This window comes from Pseudophryne corroboree, chromosome 4 (genome assembly GCF_028390025.1).
Source record: "Pseudophryne corroboree isolate aPseCor3 chromosome 4, aPseCor3.hap2, whole genome shotgun sequence".
NCBI classification, from domain to species: domain Eukaryota; kingdom Metazoa; phylum Chordata; class Amphibia; order Anura; family Myobatrachidae; genus Pseudophryne; species Pseudophryne corroboree.
This window is the reverse complement of record NC_086447.1, coordinates 122,383,290-122,402,908: the sequence shown is the minus strand read 5'-3', so window position 1 is coordinate 122,402,908 and position 19,619 is coordinate 122,383,290.

Below are 19,619 nucleotides of genomic sequence, written 5' to 3'. Positions count from 1 at the left end.
CTGATAACAGGGCACTGCGACCAGAGCTGCAATACCATTACACGACATGCTCACTGCAGCTCTGGTGAATGCCCAATCCCAAAAACACTAGTCACATCGCCACTGCCTCGAAATACTCACATTCAAGGCAGAAGTAGATAATTACATTCCCTGGACTCCCCAATCAGCAACATGTGAAATTCCTTAATAGCCGCTCACTAGTATTGGAGTTCAGGGGCGGATTGGGACGCTGGATCAGTCCCTGGTTGGCCGCTCCCTTTGAAGCCCGTCAGTGGCCGCCCGTCACTGCAATGCCAGACCGGTAGCCGCGATCGGAAAGCATTAGCTGATAGAGCATACCAGCCCATGCTGTTTTATTACCAATCCGCACCTCCCTGTACTCTGCGGGCGCAGGGGAGGACAGTGCCGCCTGCAGCATTCATTGAGACTGAGATCCCGCGAGACTCCGGTATCCGGAAGTCTCGCGCAATTCATATTACACTGAGGAACCATGACGGTGGACAGTGTCAAGCACACCAGAATCAGATGCTTGCTCCACTGCCACAACATTGCGCTATCAGTCCAGGGAAGGTGATGCTGCTGAAGGAACATCAGCAGACGGTGCACACAGTCTGGGAAAGGAGCAGGAGGCGGCTCCTGGGAGCAGGTAACCACAGGGGAGAGCTGAGCTCGGATTGTGCATGTGTGTGTTAGGGGAAGAAATGGCAGCGGGTGGCGGTTGGGTCACTGTTATACCCTGTTTGCAGTCAGGATGCACCAGGAAGAGGTAACACAGGACCAGTGGCACTACATGTACCAGCATGCCTTCCCTGTGACAGGCATACTGGTACCTGCCCTGTAGACCCAGGCTGTGCTCACAGCCATAACCACACTCCGTGCTCTCATATATAGCTTTTATTATCTATCTATCTATCTATCTATCTATCTATCTAGATATATAAAAATATATTTCTCTTACATCCTAGAGGATGCTGGGGTCCACATTAGTACCATGGGGTATAGATGGGTCCACTAGGAGCCACTGGCACTTTCAGAGTTTAATAGTGTGGGCTGGCTCCTCCCTCTATGCCCCTCCTACCAGACTCAGTTTAGAAAATGTGCCCGGAGGAGCCGGTCAAAGCTAGGGGAGCCCCATAGGAGTTTTTCTAGTTTTTTCTTTTTAATTAGAGTTAGGCACAGGGAGGCTGCTGGCAACAGCCTCCCTGCTTTGAGGGACTTAGGGGGTGAGTAGTGTCCAACCCTGAGAGGTTAATGGCCACTATCTCCGCTGACAGGACACTGAGCTCCTGAGGGTGATGATCGTTAGCCTCTTCCAGGCCGTTCACTCCGCAGCATGCTGCCACCCCCTAACAGAGCTAGAAGATTCCGGTGGCGAGTGAGTCACCAGCCCCCACAGCAAGCGGGGAGCCAGTGTGGAGATGGCTGCAACAGGGTGGGAGCTCAGTACTAACTGCGCTCCGTAGGCTCAGCGGTACACTGTGTGGTGCTATGAGGGGCGCCCTGAGCCAGCGACTATACCCTACACTGGTCACCAAGGCTGTCAGGGACCTCGGTTACGCTGCCAGCATAATTCCTCCCAGTATAAAGAAGTGAAGAGCGGGAAGCTGCGCCTTGTTCAAGGGGCGGAGCTTCTCCTCAGAGCGGACCCAGCAGCGTTCAGCGCCATTTTCCTGCCTGCAGATCCAGTACAGAGATGCTGACAGGGAGAGCTGTCCCTCCACGCAACTCCAGCTATCCTGTGCTGTACCAGGGGGTTGTAGAAGGGGGGTGGAGGCTGTGAAATTACTGTGTAGTCTATTAAGTTACACAGTCAGCGCCAGGTAGCTAGGGACTCTGTGTCTTATGCTGCAGAGGACATTTCTTCTCCAGAGGAGTCCATTCCATGTACACAGGAATGTAATGTCTTGTCTCAGATCCCTATTACTGAGCCTGAGTGGTTGACCTCTATTAAGGGAATGAACTCTCAGATCTCTACTAGGGTAGCTCATACTGAGACTGAAACTCAGGTTTTAAAGAAGTCTATGGCAGTTTGGACAGGTTCTGTTCCTATTCCTTCAAAATCTCCTGGCATATACCCACAGAAACGTGCACTTGCACAGATTATGCAAGATGACACGGATACTGACTCTGACACGGCTGACAATGATGGGGATGTGCTAATGGGGGCGGCATACCTGGCTAAGGGGGTGCAGCTCATGATTCAGGCCATTATAGATGTATTAAACATTTCTGAAACAACACCTGAGCAGGTTGAGGAGGCTTACTTCACAGATAATAAGAAAGCCTCGCTAACCTTCCCTTCGTCTAAAGAATTAATGAAAAGTCCTGGGAATCCCCAGAGAAAAATTCCAGATCCCCAAGAGGGTTCTGGTTGCTTTTCCCTTCCCAGAGGATGATAGAAGAAGATGGGAAAACTCACCCATAGTTGACGCCTCTGTCTCCAGACTGTCAAAAAAAGTGGTTTAACCTGTCCCTGGATCAACCACGTTAAAGGCCTACTATTGCCTGTGCATGGATCTCAAAAGCTATAGTAAAGTGGTCAGGCACGCTACTAGAAGATTTAGATATAATGGATAGAAGTGATATTGAATTGTTTTTACGTAACATACAGGATTCTGCGATGTTCATGGTGGAATCTATGAAGGACCTGGGTAAGCTGAATGCACGGATATCTTCCATGTCTGTCTCAGCTCGTAGGGGACTCTGGCTACGCCAATGGTTGGCAGACGCGGAATCCAGGAGAAGTGTGGAAAACCTACCATACACAGGTCAGGCTCTGTTTGGGGAAGCGTTGGATGTGTGGATTTCCACGGCAACTGTGGGTAAGTCACCTTTTCTTCCCTCAGCTACACCTTCTATGAAGAAACCCTTTTCTTCATCCGCATCGCAGTCCTTTCGGACCGCTAAGACAAAAAAGTCCAAGCCCCCTACCACTTTCTTTAGAGGTGGGCGTGCAAAATCCAAAAAGCCTGCACCTGCAGGCTCCCAGGACCAGAAGCCTGCTTCCTCAAAATCCTCAGCATGATGGTGGACCGCACAGCCTGGGGGACGGTCTGGTGGGTGCGAGGCTCAGACGTTTCAACCACATCTGGGTGTCGTCCGCCTGGACCCCATGGTACAGGATATTGTGTCCCAGGGGTACAGACTGGAGTTTCAAGAACTGCCGCCTCACCGATTCTTCAAATCAGGCTTGCCAGTGTTACTGACAGACAGGGCTGTCCTACAGGAAGCCATTCTAAAATTGGAAAGGTCAGCGGTCATCGTTACAGTTCCACTGCATATGCAAAACAAGGGATACTATTCGAACCTTTTCATGGTACCGAAACCGGATGGTTCGGTCAGACCGATTTTGAACTTGAAACTGTTAAACTCTTATCTGAGGGAGTTTAATTTCAAAATGGAGGAGGGGGAGTTTCTGGTATTCCTGGATATCAAGGATGCGTACATCCACATACCGATTTGGTCACCACACCAGGCTTATCTAAGGCTTGCACTGTTTTTTTTTTTCCAAAAACTGTTTTATTATAGTTTTTTGTCAGGAAAGATGAGTACATGGACAGAGTGATAATTCTGACAGTAAATAGGAGGTCATAACAAATATAAATGAATACTCAATGATATTGGACCGAAACAGACCAAGAAAAATAGTGTACAACTACACCTGTCTTCGAGAAGGCAGGCACAATGTTTAACAGGAAAAGGGTAAGGGTAGGGATGGATGAAGGGGGGTAGGGGTGGGGAGGGGTAAGGGGGGGGGGATGATGCTTCCAGAGTATGTGGGCACATTGATAAACATCATGATGAAGGTAGCAACATGTGCATTAATAAAGCATATTGAAGGCAAAAAACTTAAACAATGCAACTGTAATACGAGAGTTGGCCTGAAGCCACCAAGTTAGGGAAAAGAGAGAGAGAAGAGGAAAATATGGAGGAAAAACAATACAGTTTACCTAAATTAGTGAGATATTACATAACTCCAAGACAGGATTGTAGGTAACATAGATCCAATAGGGAGGGAGAGAGAGAGAGAAGAGAGAGAGAGAGAGAGAGAGAGAGAGAGAGAGAGAGAGAGAGAGAGAGAGAGAGAGAAAGAAATTGAAGAGGAAGAGATGAGACAGAGGAGAGACATATGGGGCCTGAAGCTCTGAAATTATCTGGCCATTGTCCAGGAAGTGTTTTCAAAGGTCTGGATAAATGTGGCGTGAGTCGATGAGTCTAAGGTGGTGATATAAGGGTCCCACTTCCTATGATAGCTCACAAGACCTGGGTGGTCAGGGAGTTGGACGGTCCTACGGTCTAGGTAGAGGTTTTGTAACATAATTTTTAAAACTTCCCGTAGTGATGGGGCAGAACTAACAGTCCCTGTGTTTCAAGATCGTCTTTTTCGCGACCGTAAAGAACATAGTGAACATGGGGAACAAGGACTTGAGACCCCTGATGTCATTCCACATTTTGAAGTTTATGCAGAGACACGCCAGGGGGTCGGGTTTCAAGGAGAGCGAGAAATGGCTGTTGATAAACCCAAAAAGCTTATTACAAAAATGCCTAATCTTGGTACAATTCCAGAGACAGTGAAAGAAATCAGCTCTTGCCCCCCTGCATTTCGGGCATCTGTCAGAGATAGACGGGTCGATGTAGGATTGGATACAGGGAGGGAGGTAGGCTCTGTGTAGGGACTTGAGATGTACCTCTTGCAAATAGGCTAATCCCAAGGTAGACATGGTAGAGAGAAAGTGTTGGGTGATAGATTCATATGAAGGTATTTCAGGAATATCTGTTTTCCAGGAAGCAATCAGTTTTTGTATGTGAGGCGTGGCGGGGTCGTTGACTATGAGAGTGTATATGTTTTTCAGTTTGTAGGGATGAGATTCCCAGTATCTAAGGACTTTTGCTAAAGGAGAAGTGGGAATAGGGACATAGGACTCAAGATTCAAGGAAGAGATATAATGCCTAGTTTGTAGGAACATGAAAAAGTGTGAGGAGGGGAGGGAGTACCTGTCTCTCAGCGTGGTAAACTGGGAGGTGTGGCCCCCGGGGTCAAATACCTGGGTGGCTGAACATAGCCCCCTCTCCCGCCAGCGGAGGAAAAGAGAGTTGTGAAGGGATGGGGTGAATGAAGGGTTTCCCCATAGGGTTACATATGGGGAGGCTGTGTGGTCGCTTCACAGTTTTTTGTGAAGTTTCACCCAGCTAAGGTAAGTGTCTCTGAAGAGAGGGTGTTCCATTATGGAGGGGGGGATATAGGGTCGTTTAGAATGTAATAGAGCACAAGGGGCGAAGGGGTGGAAGATGGAAGAGTCCAGGGCCAGATCAGTATATGTGCTTCGTCCAAACAGCCAGTCTGCAGCGTATCGGAGAAACACCACTAAGGAATAAGAGAGATGGTCGGGGACGCCTGCTCCACCTACCGCTCGATCCATCACAAGCTTAAGGAAAGCAATTTTAGGTTTCTTCCCTTGCCACAAAAAGCGGGTCATCGCCTTTCGCAATCTGTGCCCGTCCGAATCACGTAGGCATATCGGGAGGGATTGGATAATGTAGAATATTTTCGGGAAGATAACAGACTTAAGGACCGCGACTCTACCTAACAATGAGAGGGGCAAATTAATCCATCCATCTAATCTGGTAAGTGCATCTTTAATCACTGGGGAGAAATTGAGATCGTAGATCTTAGATAGGTCACAGGGTATATTAACACCTAAATATTTAAAATGCGACTGAGTAACCTTGAATGGGGAGGTAAGCGTGAGAGAGGAAAGATCTGAAAGGGGGATGTTGATTGGTAGCATTTCAGATTTAGTGACATTGATCCTGTAGCCTGCCGTCACCCCAAAATCCGAGATCAGGTGCATAATTTCAGGTATGGAGGAGAGGGGATTAAAAATAAATAGCAGCATGTCATCCGCGAAGAGAGCGACCTTTAGCTCAATGTCACCAATATGAATGCCGTTATAATTCTTAGACTGCCTGAGGGCCAAGGCTAGGGGTTCTAGGGCGATGGCGAAGAGGAAGGGAGAGAGGGGGCAACCCTGTCTCGTGCCCCTTCCTGTGGGGAAGGCTTCAGACAGAAACCCATTACAAGAAACATATGAGGTGGGAGTTGAGTAAAGGGCCTGGATGGCGTGGATGAAAGAGTCTGGAAAGAGGAAACGACGCATGGTGGCATACAGGTGAGGCCATTCAACGAGGTCAAAGGCCTTTTCGGCATCTAGGGAAATTATGGCATACCCTTCAGGGGACGCAAGTTTGTTGCAAGTATGGAGGGCCGCTATCACTTTCCGTACATTGACTACAGAGTGTCTGCCCGTTATGAACCCAGTCTGGTCTGGGTGGATAATGTGGGGAAGTAGTACCTTAAGGCGTTCCGCTAGTATCTTTGCCAGTAACTTGTAGTCGAGGTTTAGCAGTGATATCGGGCGATAAGAGCCCGGGAGCGAAAGATCTCTGCCTGGTTTGGGGAGGACTTTAATAATGGCTGAGTTGAAATGCGGGGGAGGGGAGTTCGATGACAGTATTGAGTTGAATACCGCAACGAGGATAGGGCTGATGCGAGGAAGCAGCAGCTTGTAGAAGTCGCCGCTATAACCATCAGGGCCTGGAGCCTTGTTGAGTTTTAATTGCCTAATCGCTTTTTGAACCTCAATGGAGGTGATAGGGGCTTGGAGTGATGAGATCATATCAGCCCCGAGAGTGGGGTAGGGGAGGCTATTCCAGAAGGGAGGTAGGGAGTGAGTACCAGAGGTAGAGGGAGAAGTAGAGGGAGCGTCAGGAGAAGTAGGAGAGTAAAGATGTTTGTAAAAATTTTGCATGATGTGAGCTATTTGCTTATTGGTGGTGGTTAACGAACCCTGGGGAGTACGGAGGGGGTGAACAGTGGCCGGGGAGTAGGTACCTCGTAGCAAGTTAGAGAGCAGGCGCCCCGTTTTATTTCTGAATCTGTGAAACTTGTGATGGATCGAGAAGAGATATTTGTCACCCATTTCGGTCAGATATTCCTCGAAGTTAGTTTTGGACAAAAGATAAGTTGGTTTTGTGGAGGCAGATGGAGACAGTTTGTAAGTTTGGAATGCCGCGGATAGGGCATCTTGTAGTGAGAGGTAGTGGGTCGAGTACCGCTTGTTAGAGGCTGCGGTGAACGAGATGATCGCCCCCCGGAGCACAGCCTTTGCCGACATCCAGAATAAATAAGGGTCGGCCCTAATGTGCTCAGAGTTAGACGCGCTAAAATCATCCCACGCAGCCTCCAACATGGTTTTAAACATGGAGGAGCGGTTAAGTTGGAGGGAAACTTCCATAGTTTAGAGGAGCCCTGCTCGTCAGGGAAGTGAATTGTGGCGGAGACCAGCGCATGGTCAGAGAGAGAGATGGGAGCTATGTGGCAATCGGTGATGAGGGGGAACAGAGCATGGGAGACAAAGAGGTAGTCTATGCGGGAGAGGGTACCATGAGCCGCTGAGAGACAGGTGTAATCCCTATCGGTGGGGTGTAAGGCTCGCCATAAATCCACAACCTGCAGTGTTTTTGAGAAGAAAGGAACACCAACCTTGGGGAGGGTCGCAGGGGATCTGCGTGACATAGATTTATCTAGCAAAGCTGAGGAGACCAGATTAAAATCTCCCCCAATTATTAAATTATCGCCCATGAAGGGGGTCAGGAGAGCCATCAATTGTTGAAAGTAGGTCCTAGAATAGGGGGTGGGGGCATAAATATTGGCTAACGTGAGTTGTTTACCCAGTATAGTGGCAGACGTTATAACATATCGACCTTTGGGATCAGAGGTATTATGTGTAACTTCAAAAGAGAGGGAGCGTCGGATTAAAGTAACTACCCCACGAGCTCTGGAATTGTAAGAAGACGAAGCCATAACAGACCACCCAAACATGCCCAACTTAGCAGTTTCCACAGCGGTCATGTGCGTTTCTTGAAGGAATGCAACATCTACAACACTCTTCTGTATAAACAACAGAAGTTTTCTCCTCTTGGCCGGAGAGTTAATGCCTCCAACATTCCAAGTGGCGCAGCGTAGATCAGGCATGTTTCAAGGAACTAGTGGGAAATGCAAGTAGGCCGCTGTAACATAGAGCCAGCACATTGCATCGACATCATGTATATCTGGAGAACATTGGACAGCGTACAGGGGGAGAGGGAAAGAGAAGGGAGGGAGACTGGTAATGGGAAAGGAGGGGGGTATAGAAACCAATGAGAGAGAAAGTCGGCACCCAAGACGAAGTGCCGCTAGACTTCCTAGACCCATACAAAACATCAGGAAAACATTATTAAGAAACATCCGGGGGGAGAGTAGGAGCTCCATTCCCCACCCTCGGGCACATGAGTAAGGTAACTGAGGCTCGGAGGCCTCCACACTGTTAACATGTAATAACCACAAGCAAAGAAAAAAGTATAGATATGAATCTAGCTATATAACTTCCCAATCCAGTAGGAAGGTTGAGCATAAAAAAGGCACTGTTAAGATGCTCAAAACTTTGCAGAATATAAAGGATAAACTGTAATATTCAGAGGGACTATCTAGCATGCAAGTGATAACAACAGCATATAGAGAGTAGCCAGAGGGGTTCTTTTACGTCAATCCGCAATGTCAGATATATCGGAGTCTTTCGCATGAGCAAGTTCCTGGAGAAACGCCATAGCATCAGAGGGGTTGGAGAAATCCTTAAAAGAAGTACCATCATATATGCGTAGCCTAGCAGGGTACAAAAGGCCAAATTTGCGCCCTTCAGGTACGAGGTGGGAGCAAACAGGGGAGAAGGATTTTCTGGCCCTAGATAGCTCGGCAGAATAGTCTTGAAATATGTGAAGTTTGTGACCTTCCCAGGATAGGGATTTCGCCTTGCGGGATGCTGACCAAATTTCTGTTTTATGTAAATAGTTCAGGCAGTGGAACAGGGTAACACGTGGTCTCGGCCTGTTAGGGGTCGGTGTTGGGCCCACCCTATGGACCCTCTCGATAACCATGTCTTGGCAAATCGCCTCTATGCCTAGGAGCGAGGGGAGAGTGTTGCGGACAAAATGGGACAAAGCAGTCCCCTTGATAGATTCAGGGAGCCCAACCAATCTAATGTTATTACGACGCGAGCGATTTTCTAAATCGTCGATCTTGTTCCAAAGCTGATAGTTTTCATTGGTAAGGCGTTTAACTGAATGTTGTAGTTCATCAACCTCATGAGAGACTCCAGCAATGTGTTGCTCTGTTTCAGATACCCTGTGTGTGAGTTGCTGCAGCTGGCCAGTGATATCAGCCACTGCTTTAGACAATAGTGGGGACATTGTGGCTGTAATGGCGTCTACCACATCTTTATATGTAACTGGGGCATCAGAGCCCGGACTCACATGACCGCCTGTGGAATACCCCTCTGCTGCGGGCTTTTTATGTAGAGGGAGAGCGCTCTCTGCAGCGGTGTCCAGCTTCATGGTCTCCACAGCGCGCCTTTTCTCCTGGAGTGGAGGCTGTGGCGTCTGCGGCGGCTGCTGGGGAGATAGTGCGGGCGGCATTTGCGGGGCCGCAGATCGATCCTTCCGGACCGCAGATGAAGCCGGGGGCAGTGTGGAGGGCAACGGAGCCGGAGGGAGGCGTGAAAGCCTTGTAAAAGGTGAGTGCCGTGCAGTGTGAGACGGAGCTCAGACACGGAGCTCCTCACTCCATGAAACCGGAACCGGAAGTTCCAGGCTTGCACTGTTAGACAGTCACTATCAATATCAGGCATTACCATTCGGTCTCTCTACGGCACCATACACAGGTCACGCTCTGTTTGGGGAAGCGTTGAGAGATGATAGTTCTCCTCCGCAGACAGGGAGTGAACATGATTCCATATCTGGATGATCTGCTGATAAAGGCGTCGACCAGGGAGACCTTGTTGCAGTCCATTGCTCTCACGCTCGTCTGCTCAGGGAACATAGTTGGATTCTGAACCTTCCGAAGTCACATTTGGAACCGAAAAGGAGATTGTCTTTCCTGGGGATGATCCTCGACATGGAAGTGCAGAGGGTGTTTCTACTGGAGGAAAAAGCGTTGGTGATTCAAACAATGGTCCGGGATGTCCTGAAGCCAGCCCGGGTATCGGTTCATCAGTGCATTTGCCTTCTGGGGAAGATGGTTGCCTCCTACGAGGCTCTACAGTATGGAAGATTCCATGCTCGATCCTTCCAACTGGATCTCCTAGACAAGTGGTCGAGGTCTCACCTACATATGCACCTGAGGATACGTCTGTTGCCAGAAGCAAGGATTTCACTTCTCTGGTGGCTGCAAATGCCTCACTTTCTGGAGGGCCGCAGGTTCGGGATTCAGGACTGGATCCTACTAACCACGGACGCAAGTCACCGGGGTTGGGGCGCAGTCACTCAAGGGGAAACCTTCCAAGGAAGGTGGTCAAGCCTGGAATCCAGTCTTCCAATAAACTATCTGGAACTAAGAGCCGTGTACAATGGTCTTCTCCAAGCTGCACATCTTCTACGAGATCGTGCCATTCAAGTACAGTCGGACAATGTAACGACGGTGGCTTACATAAACCGACAGGGCGGCACAAAGATCAAAGCGGCAATGTCAGAGGTAAAAAGGATCCTCCTCTGGGCAGAAAGGCACGCACTGGCGCTGTCAGCAATCTTCATTCCGGGAGTAGACAACTGGGAAGCGGACTTCCTCAGCCGACACGATCTCCATCCAGGAGAGTGGGGCCTCCATCCGGAGGTGTTCACGGAGGTGATAAATTTTGGGGTGTACCTCAAATAGACATGATGGCCTCACGTCTCAACAAGAGGCTTTGGAGATATTGTTCCAGGTCAAGAGACCCGCAAGCAGTGGCGGTGGACGCCCTGGTGACTCTGTGGGTGTTCCAGTCAGTGTACGTGTTTCCTCCACTTCCACTCATTCCAATGGTTCTAAAGATCATAAAGAGAACTAGAGTTCAGGCAATCCTCATTGCTCCAGACTGGCCAAGAAGGGCTTGGTACGCGGATCTTCTGGATCTACTGCTGGAAGATCCGAGGCCTCTTCCTCTTCGGGAGGACCTTCTGCAACAGGGGCCGTTCGCTTGTCAAGACTTACCACGGCTACGTTTGATGGCATGGAGGTTGAACGCCAGATATTAGCTTGGAAGGGCATTCCGAACAAGGTTATTCCTACCCTGATACAGGCTAGGAAAGGAGTTACATCTAAACATTACCATCACATTTGGAAAAAGTATGTGTCTTGGTGTGAATCCAATAAGTTTCCTACGGTGGAGTTTCAACTGGGATGGTTTCTCCTCTTCCTGCAAGCAGGTGTGGATATGGGCCTGCGTTTGGGATCCGTAAAGGTCCAGATTTTGGCCTTATCCATTTTCTTCCAGAAACAGCTGGCTTCACCTCCGTGAGGTTCATACTTTTTTTGAAAGGGGTTCTGCACATACAGCCTCCCTTTGTGCTGCCTACGACACCCTGGGATCTTAACGTGGTGTTGCAGTTCCTCCAATCGGATTGGTTCGAGCCTCTACAGGAGGCTTAGGTCAAGTTTCTCACGTGGAAGGCTGTCACTTTGTTGGCCTTGGCTTCAGCTAGATATGTGTCAGAGTTGGGGGCTTTGTCTTGTAAAAGTCCCTACTTAATCTTCCACGAAGATAGAGCTGAGCTCCGGACACGTCAGCAATTCCTTCCAAAGGTTGTGTTTTTCATATCAACCGACCGATTGTGGTGCCAGTTGCTACTGACTCCTCAATTCCATCAAAGTCCTTGGATGTTGTAAGGGCTCTGAAGATTTATGTGAAGAGGACTGCTCGTCACAGAAAATCGGACTCTCTGTTTGTCCTGTATGATCTCAAGAAACTTGGGTGTACTGCTTCTAAGCTGACGATCTCTCGCTGGATCAGGTTCACTATCCACCATGCGTATTCTATGGCAGGATTGCCGTGTCCAAAATCTGTTAAGGCCCACTCTACTCGTAAGGTGGGTTCTACCTGGGCGGCTGCCCGGGGTGTCTCGGCTTTACAGGTTTGCCAAGCGGCTACTTGGTCTGGGTCGAACACGTTTGCTAAGTTCTACAGGTTCAATACTTTGGCCTCTGAGGACCTAAGGTTACGTCAATCAGTTCTGCAGGAGCCTCCATGCTCTCCCTCCCATTCTGGGAGCTTTGGTACATGCCCAAGGTACTAATGTGGACCCCAGCATCCTCTAGGACGTAAGAGAATTACCTACCGGTAAATCCTTTTCTCGTAGTCCGTAGAGGATGCTGGGCACCCGCCCAGCGCTTCGCTATCCTGCAGTGGTTAATTGATTCAGTACTGCTTTGTTCTTAGTTAAGTACTGCGTTATTACTTGGTTCAGTAATGTTGTTCAGTTGGTGCTGAGTTTTCAAGCTAGTTAGCTTGGTTTGCCTTGTTTGTGTGAGCTGGTGTGAATCTCGCCACTATCTGTGTAAAATCCTTCTCTCGAAGTTGTCCATCTCCTCGGGCACAGTTTCTAGACAGTTTCTAGACTGAGTCTGGTAGGAGGGGCATAGAGGAGGAGCCAGCCCACACTATTAAACTCTTAAAGTGCCAGTGGCTCCTAGTGGCGGCACTCGTTGGACTTATAAATACAAATAAAGACACTGCACTACCACCAGCATGGTACTAACATTTTGAAGTTTAATCTTCTATCAGAGTACTCTGATGAAGGTTTAAACTCGGAAACGTTATTACTGTGCTGATGGCAGTGCAGTGTCTTTATTAGTATGTATAAGTCCAGTGAGTGCCGCCTCTAACAAATTGCGTGTGTAACTTCTTTAGGATAGCACCAGGGCAGTTGTAACGTCTATCAGGAGTGCCGCGCTCTGATGCCAGGCTCTGATGCTGACAACAGAAGCGCACAAAAATTATCAATGGAAATCAAATTTATTAACCCATGGAGGTCTGGATTTGGAGTCACACTCAAAATTAAAGTGGAAAAACACACTACAGGCTGATCCAACTTTGATGTAATGTCCTTTAAAACAAGTCAAAATGACCTCCCTACAACGCCTGGGCATGCTCCTGATGAGGTGGCGGATGGTCTCCTGAGGGATCTCCTCCCAGACCTGGACTAAAGCATCCGCCAACTCCTGGACAGTCTGTGGTGCAACGTGGCGTTGGTGGATGGAGCGAGACATGATGTCCCAGATGTGCTCAATTGGATTCAGGTCTGGGAAACGGGCGGGCCAGTCCATAGCATCAATGCCTTCGTCTTGCAGGAACTGCTGACACACTCCAGCCACATGAGGTCTAGCATTGTCTTGCATTAGGAGGAACCCAGGGCCAACCGCACCAGTATATGGTCTCACAATGGGTCTGAGGATCACATCTCGGTACCTAATGGCAGTCAGGCTACCTTTGGCGAGCACAAGGAGGGCTGTGCGGCCCCTTAAAGAAATGCCACCCCACACCATTACTGACCCACTGCCAAACCGGTTATGCTGGAGGATGTTGCAGGCAGCAGAACGTTCTCCTTGGCGTCTACAGACTCTGTCACGTCTGTCACATGTGCTCAGTGAGAACCTGCTTTCATCTGTGAAGAGCACAGGGCGCCAGTGGCGAATTTGCCAATCTTGGTTTTCTCTAGCAACTGCCAAACGTCCTGCACGGTGTTGGGCTGTCAGCACAACCCCCACCTGTGGACGTTGGGCCCTCATACCACCCTCATGGAGTCTGTTTCTGATCATTTTAGTAGACACATGCACATTTGTGGCTTGCTGGAGGTCATTTTGCAGGGCTCTGGCAGTGCTCCTCCTGCTCCTCCTTGCACAAAAGCGGAGGTAGCGGTCCTGCTGCTGGGTTGTTGCCCTCCTACGGCCTCCTCCACGTCTCCTGATGTACTGGCCTGTCTCCTGGTAGCGCCTCCATGCTCTGGACACTACACTGACAGACACAGAAAACCTTCTTGCCACAGCTCGCATTGATGTGCCATCCTGGATGAGCTGCACTACCTGAGCCACTTGTGTGGGTTGTAGACTCCGTCTCATGCTACCACTAGAGTGAAAGCACCGCCAGCTTTCAAAAGCTGATTTCACAGAAGTAGATATGAGCGGGTTCGGTTCTCCGAGATCCGAACCCCCCCGAACTTCACCTATTTTACACGGTTCCGAGGCAGCCTCGGATCTTCCCGCCTTGCTCGGTTAACCTGAACATGCCCGAACGTCATCATCCCGCTGTCGGATTCTCGCGAGATTCGTATTCTATATAAGAGCTGCGCGTCGCCGCCATTTTCACTCGTGCATTGGAGATTGAACGGAGAGGACGTGGCTGCGTTCTCTCCCTGAAAGGCTCCGTAATCTGTGCTCAGTGTGCTGCAAATATCTGTGCTCAGTGTGCTGCAAATATCTGTGCTCAGTGTGCTGAAAATATCTACATTTTCTGCCTGAAAACGCACCATATCTGTGCTCAGTGTGCTGCAAATATCTGTGCTCAGTGTGCTGCATTGTGGGGACTGGGGACCACCAGTATATAATTATAGTAGTACAGTACAGTAGGCCATTGCTGTATCTTGCAGCTCTGTGTCAAGTATACTATCTCTGTGCTGCATTATTGTGAGCAGTATATAGTAGGACAGTGCAGCATTTTGGTGACCAGCAGTATACATATAATACAGTACAGAGTAGGCCATTGCTGTATCTTGCAGCTCTTGTCAAGTATATTATCTGTGTGCTGCATTATTGTGAGCAGTATATAGTAGGACAGTGCATCCTTTTGGTGACCAGCAGTATACATATAGGGGGTAATTCCGAGTTGTTCGCTCGCTAGCTGCTTTTAGCAGCATTGCACACGCTAAGCTGCCACCCTCTGGGAGTGTATTTTAGTTTAGCAGAAGTGCGAACGAAAGATTAGCAGAATTGCGAATAGAAATTTCTTAGCAGTTTCTGAGTAGCTCCAGACTTACTCAGCCATTGCGACCAGCTCAGTCCTTTTCGTTCCTGGTTTGACATCACAAACACACCCAGCGTTTGCCCAACCACTCCCCCGTTTCTCCAGCCACTCCTGCGTTTTGCAACTCGAACGCCTGCGTTTTTCCGCACACTCCCATAAAACGGCCAGTTTCCGCCCAGAAACACCCACTTCCTGTCAATCACACTACGATCAGCACAGCGATGAAAAAATAAGAATTTACTTACCGATAATTCTATTTCTCGGAGTCCGTAGTGGATGCTGGGGTTCCTGAAAGGACCATGGGGGATAGCGGCTCCGCAGGAGACAGGGCACAAAAAAGTAAAGCTTTACTAGGTCAGGTGGTGTGCACTGGCTCCTCCCCCTATGACCCTCCTCCAGACTCCAGTTAGGTACTGTGCCCGGACGAGCATACACAATAAGGGAGGCATTTTGAATCCCGGGTAAGACTCATACCAGCCACACCAATCACACCGTACAACTTGTGATCTAAACCCAGTTAACAGTATGATAACAGAAAGGGCCTCTTAAAGATGGCTCCTTAACAATAACCCGAATTAGTTAACAATAACTATGTACAAGTATTGCAGATAATCCGCACTTGGGATGGGCGCCCAGCATCCACTACGGACTCCGAGAAATAGAATTATCGGTAAGTAAATTCTTATTTTCTCTATCGTCCTAAGTGGATGCTGGGGTTCCTGAAAGGACCATGGGGATTATACCAAAGCTCCCAAACGGGCGGGAGAGTGCGGATGACTCTGCAGCACCGAATGAGAGAACTCCAGGTCCTCCTTTGCCAGGGTATCAAATTTGTAAAATTTTACAAACGTGTTCTCCCCCGACCACGTAGCTGCTCGGCAGAGTTGTAATGCCGAGACCCCTCGGGCAGCCGCCCAAGATGAGCCCACCTTCCTTGTGGAGTGGGCTTTTACAGTTTTAGGCTGTGGCAGGCCTGCCACAGAATGTGCAAGTTGAATTGTGTTACAAATCCAACGAGCAATCGACTGCTTAGAAGCAGGTGCGCCCAACTTGTTGGGTGCATACAATATAAACAGCGAGTCAGATTTTCTGACTCCAGCCGTCCTTGAAATGTATATTTTTAAGGCTCTGACAACGTCCAACAACTTGGAGTCCTCCAAGTCGCTAGTGGCCGCAGGCACCACAATAGGTTGGTTCAGATGAAATGCTGATACCACTTTAGGGAGAAAATGCGGACGAGTCCGCAGTTCTGCCCTATCCGAATGGAAGATTAGATAAGGACTTTTATAAGATAAAGCCGCCAATTCAGATACTCTCCTGGCAGAGGCCAGGGCTAGTAACATAGTCACTTTCAATGTGAGATATTTCAAATCCACCTTTTTCAATGGTTCAAACCAATGGGATTTGAGGAAATCTAAAACTACATTTAGATCCCACGGTGCCACCGGAGGCACCACAGGAGGCTGTATATGCAGTACTCCCTTGACAAAAGTCTGGACCTCAGGGACAGAGGCCAATTCTTTTTGGAAGAATATTGACAGGGCCGAAATTTGAACCTTAATGGATCCCAATTTGAGACCCATAGATAATCCTGATTGCAGGAAATGTAGGAAACGACCCAGTTGGAATTCCTCCGTCGGAACACTCCGATCCTCGCACCACGCTACATATTTTCGCCAAATGCGGTGATAATGTTTCACGGTGACTTCCTTCCGTGCCTTAATCAAGGTAGGAATGACTTCTTCTGGAATGCCTTTCCCTTTTAGGATCTGGCGTTCAACCGCCATGCCGTCAAACGCAGCCGCGGTAAGTCTTGAAAAAGACAGGGACCCTGCTGTAGCAGGTCCCTTCTCAGAGGTAGAGGCCACGGTTCGTCCGTGAGCATCTCTTGAAGTTCCGGATACCAAGTCCTTCTCGGCCAATCCGGAACCACTAGTATTGTTCTTACTCTTCTTTGCCGTATGATCTTCAATACCTTTGGTATGAGCGGCAGAGGAGGAAACACATACACTGACTGGTACACCCAAAGAGTTACCAGTGCGTCCACAGCTATTGCCTGTGGATCTCTTGACCTGGCGCAATATTTGTCCAGTTTCTTGTTGAGGCGAGACGCCATCCTGTCTACAATTGGTCTTTCCCAACGGTCTATTAACATGTTGAAGACTTCTGGATGTAGACCCCACTCTCCCGGATGAAGATCGTGTCTGCTGAGGAAGTCTGCTTCCCAGTTGTCCACGCCCGGGATGAACACTGCTGACAGTGCTATCACGTGATTCTCCGCCCAGCGAAGAATCTTGGCAGCTTCTGCCATTGCACTCCTGCTTCTTGTGCCGCCCTGCCTGTTTACATGGGCGACCGCCGTGATGTTGTCCGACTGAATCAACACCGGCTTTCCTTTCAGGAGAAGTTCCGCCTGGCTTAGAGCATTGTAGATTGCTCTTAGTTCCAGAATGTTTATGTGAAGAGACTTTTCCAGACTCGTCCATACTCCCTGGAAGTTTCTTCCTTGTGTGACTGCTCCCCAGCCTCTCAGGCTGGCGTCCGTGGTCACCAGGATCCAATCCTGAATGCCGAATCTGCGGCCTTCTAATAGGTGAGCCTTCTGCAACCACCACAGAAGTGACACCCTTGTCTTTGGTGACAGGGTTATTCGCAGGTGCATCTGCAGATGCGACCCTGACCATTTGTCCAACAGATCCCTTTGGAATATTCTTGCATGGAATCTGCCGAATGGAATTGCTTCGTAAGAAGCCACCATTTTTCCCAGGACTCTTGTGCATTGATGTACTGACACCTTTCCTGGTTTTAGGAGGTTCCTGACCAGATCGGATAACTCCTTGGCTTTTTCCTCTGGAAGGAAAACCTTTTTCTGAACCGTGTCCAGAATCATTCCTAGGAACAGCAGACGAGTTGTCGGGATTAAATGGGATTTTGGAATATTCAGAATCCACCCGTGTTGTCTTAGCACCTCTTGAGATAGTGCTAAAGCTGTCTCCAGCTGTTCTCTGGACCTTGCCCTTATTAGGAGATCGTCCATTTCTTCGAAGAAGAATCATCATCTCGGCCATTACCTTGGTAAAGACCCGAGGCGCCGTGGACAATCCGAACGGCAGCGTCTGAAACTGATAGTGACAGTTTTGAACAATGAACCTGAGGTACCCCTGGTGTGCGGGGTAAATCGGAACGTGTAGATACGCATCCTTGATGTCCAAGGATACCATAAAGTCCCCTTCTTCCAGGTTCGCTATCACTGCTCTGAGTGACTCCATCTTGAACTTGAACTTTTTTATGTAGAGGTTCAAGGACTTCAGATTTAGAATAGGCCTTACCGAGCCATCCGGCTTCGGTACCACAAATAGAGTGGAATAATACCCCTTTCCTTGTTGTAATAGGGGTACTTTGACTATCACCTGCTGAGCGTACAGCTTGTGAATGGCTTCCAACACCCTCTCCCTTTCGGAAGAGACGGTTGGTAAAGCAGACTTCAGGAAACGATGAGGAGGATCCGTCTCTAATTCCAACCTGTACCCCTGAGATATTATCTGCAGGATCCAGGGGTCTACCTGCGAGTGAGCCCACTGCGCGCTGTAATTTTTGAGACGGCCGCCCACTGTCCCCGAGTCCGCTTGAGAGGCCCCAGCGTCATGCTGAGGTTTTTGCAGGAGCCGGGGAGGGCTTCTGTTCCTGGGAAGGAGCTGCCTGTTGGTGTCTCTTCCCTCTTCCTCTGCCTCGTGGCAGGTACGACAAACCCTTTGCTCTCTTATTTTTGTAGGAGCGAAAAGGCTGCGGTTGAAAGGTCGGTGCCTTTCTCTGTTGGGGAGTGACTTGAGGTAAAAAAGTGGATTTCCCGGCAGTAGCCGTGGCCACCAAGTCTGATAGACCAACTCCAAATAACTCCTCCCCTTTATACGGCAAAACCTCCATGTGACGTTTTGAATCCGCATCGCCTGTCCACTGTCGTGTCCATAAGGCTCTTCTGGCTGAAATGGACATAGCACTCACCCGAGATGCCAGTGTGCAAATATCCCTCTGTGCATCACGCATATAGATAAATGCATCTTTATTTGTTCTAACGACAGTAAAACATTGTCCCTATCTAGGGTATCAATATTTTCAATCAGGGATTCTGACCAAACTACTCCAGCACTGCACATCCAGGCAGTTGCTATAGCTGGTCGTAGTATAACACCTGCATGTGTGTATATATTCTTTTGAATAACTTCCATCTTTCTATCTGATGGATCCTTAAGTGCGGCCGTCTCAGGAGAGGGTAACGCCACTTGTTTAGATAAGCGTGTGAGCGCCTTGTCCACCTTAGGGGGTGTTTCCCAGCGCGCCCTAACCTCTGGCGGGAAAGGGTATAATGCCAATAACTTTTTTGAAATTATCAACTTTTTATCAGGAGCAACCCACGCTTCATCACACACGTCATTTAATTCTTCTGATTCAGGAAAAACTGTTTGTAGTTTTTTCACACCATACATAATACCCTGTTTTACGGTATCTGTAGTATCAGCTAAATGTAACGTCTCCTTCATTGCCAAAATCATATAACGTGTGGCCCTACTGGAAAATACGTTTGAATTTCTACCGTCGTCACTGGAATCAGTGCCTGTGTCTGGGTCTGTGTCGACCGACTGAGGCAAAGGGCGTTTTACAGCCCCTGACGGTGTTTGAGGCGCCTGGACAGGCATTAATTGATTGTCCGGCCGCCTCATGTCCTCAACTGACTGTTTAAGGGAAGATAAACCATCA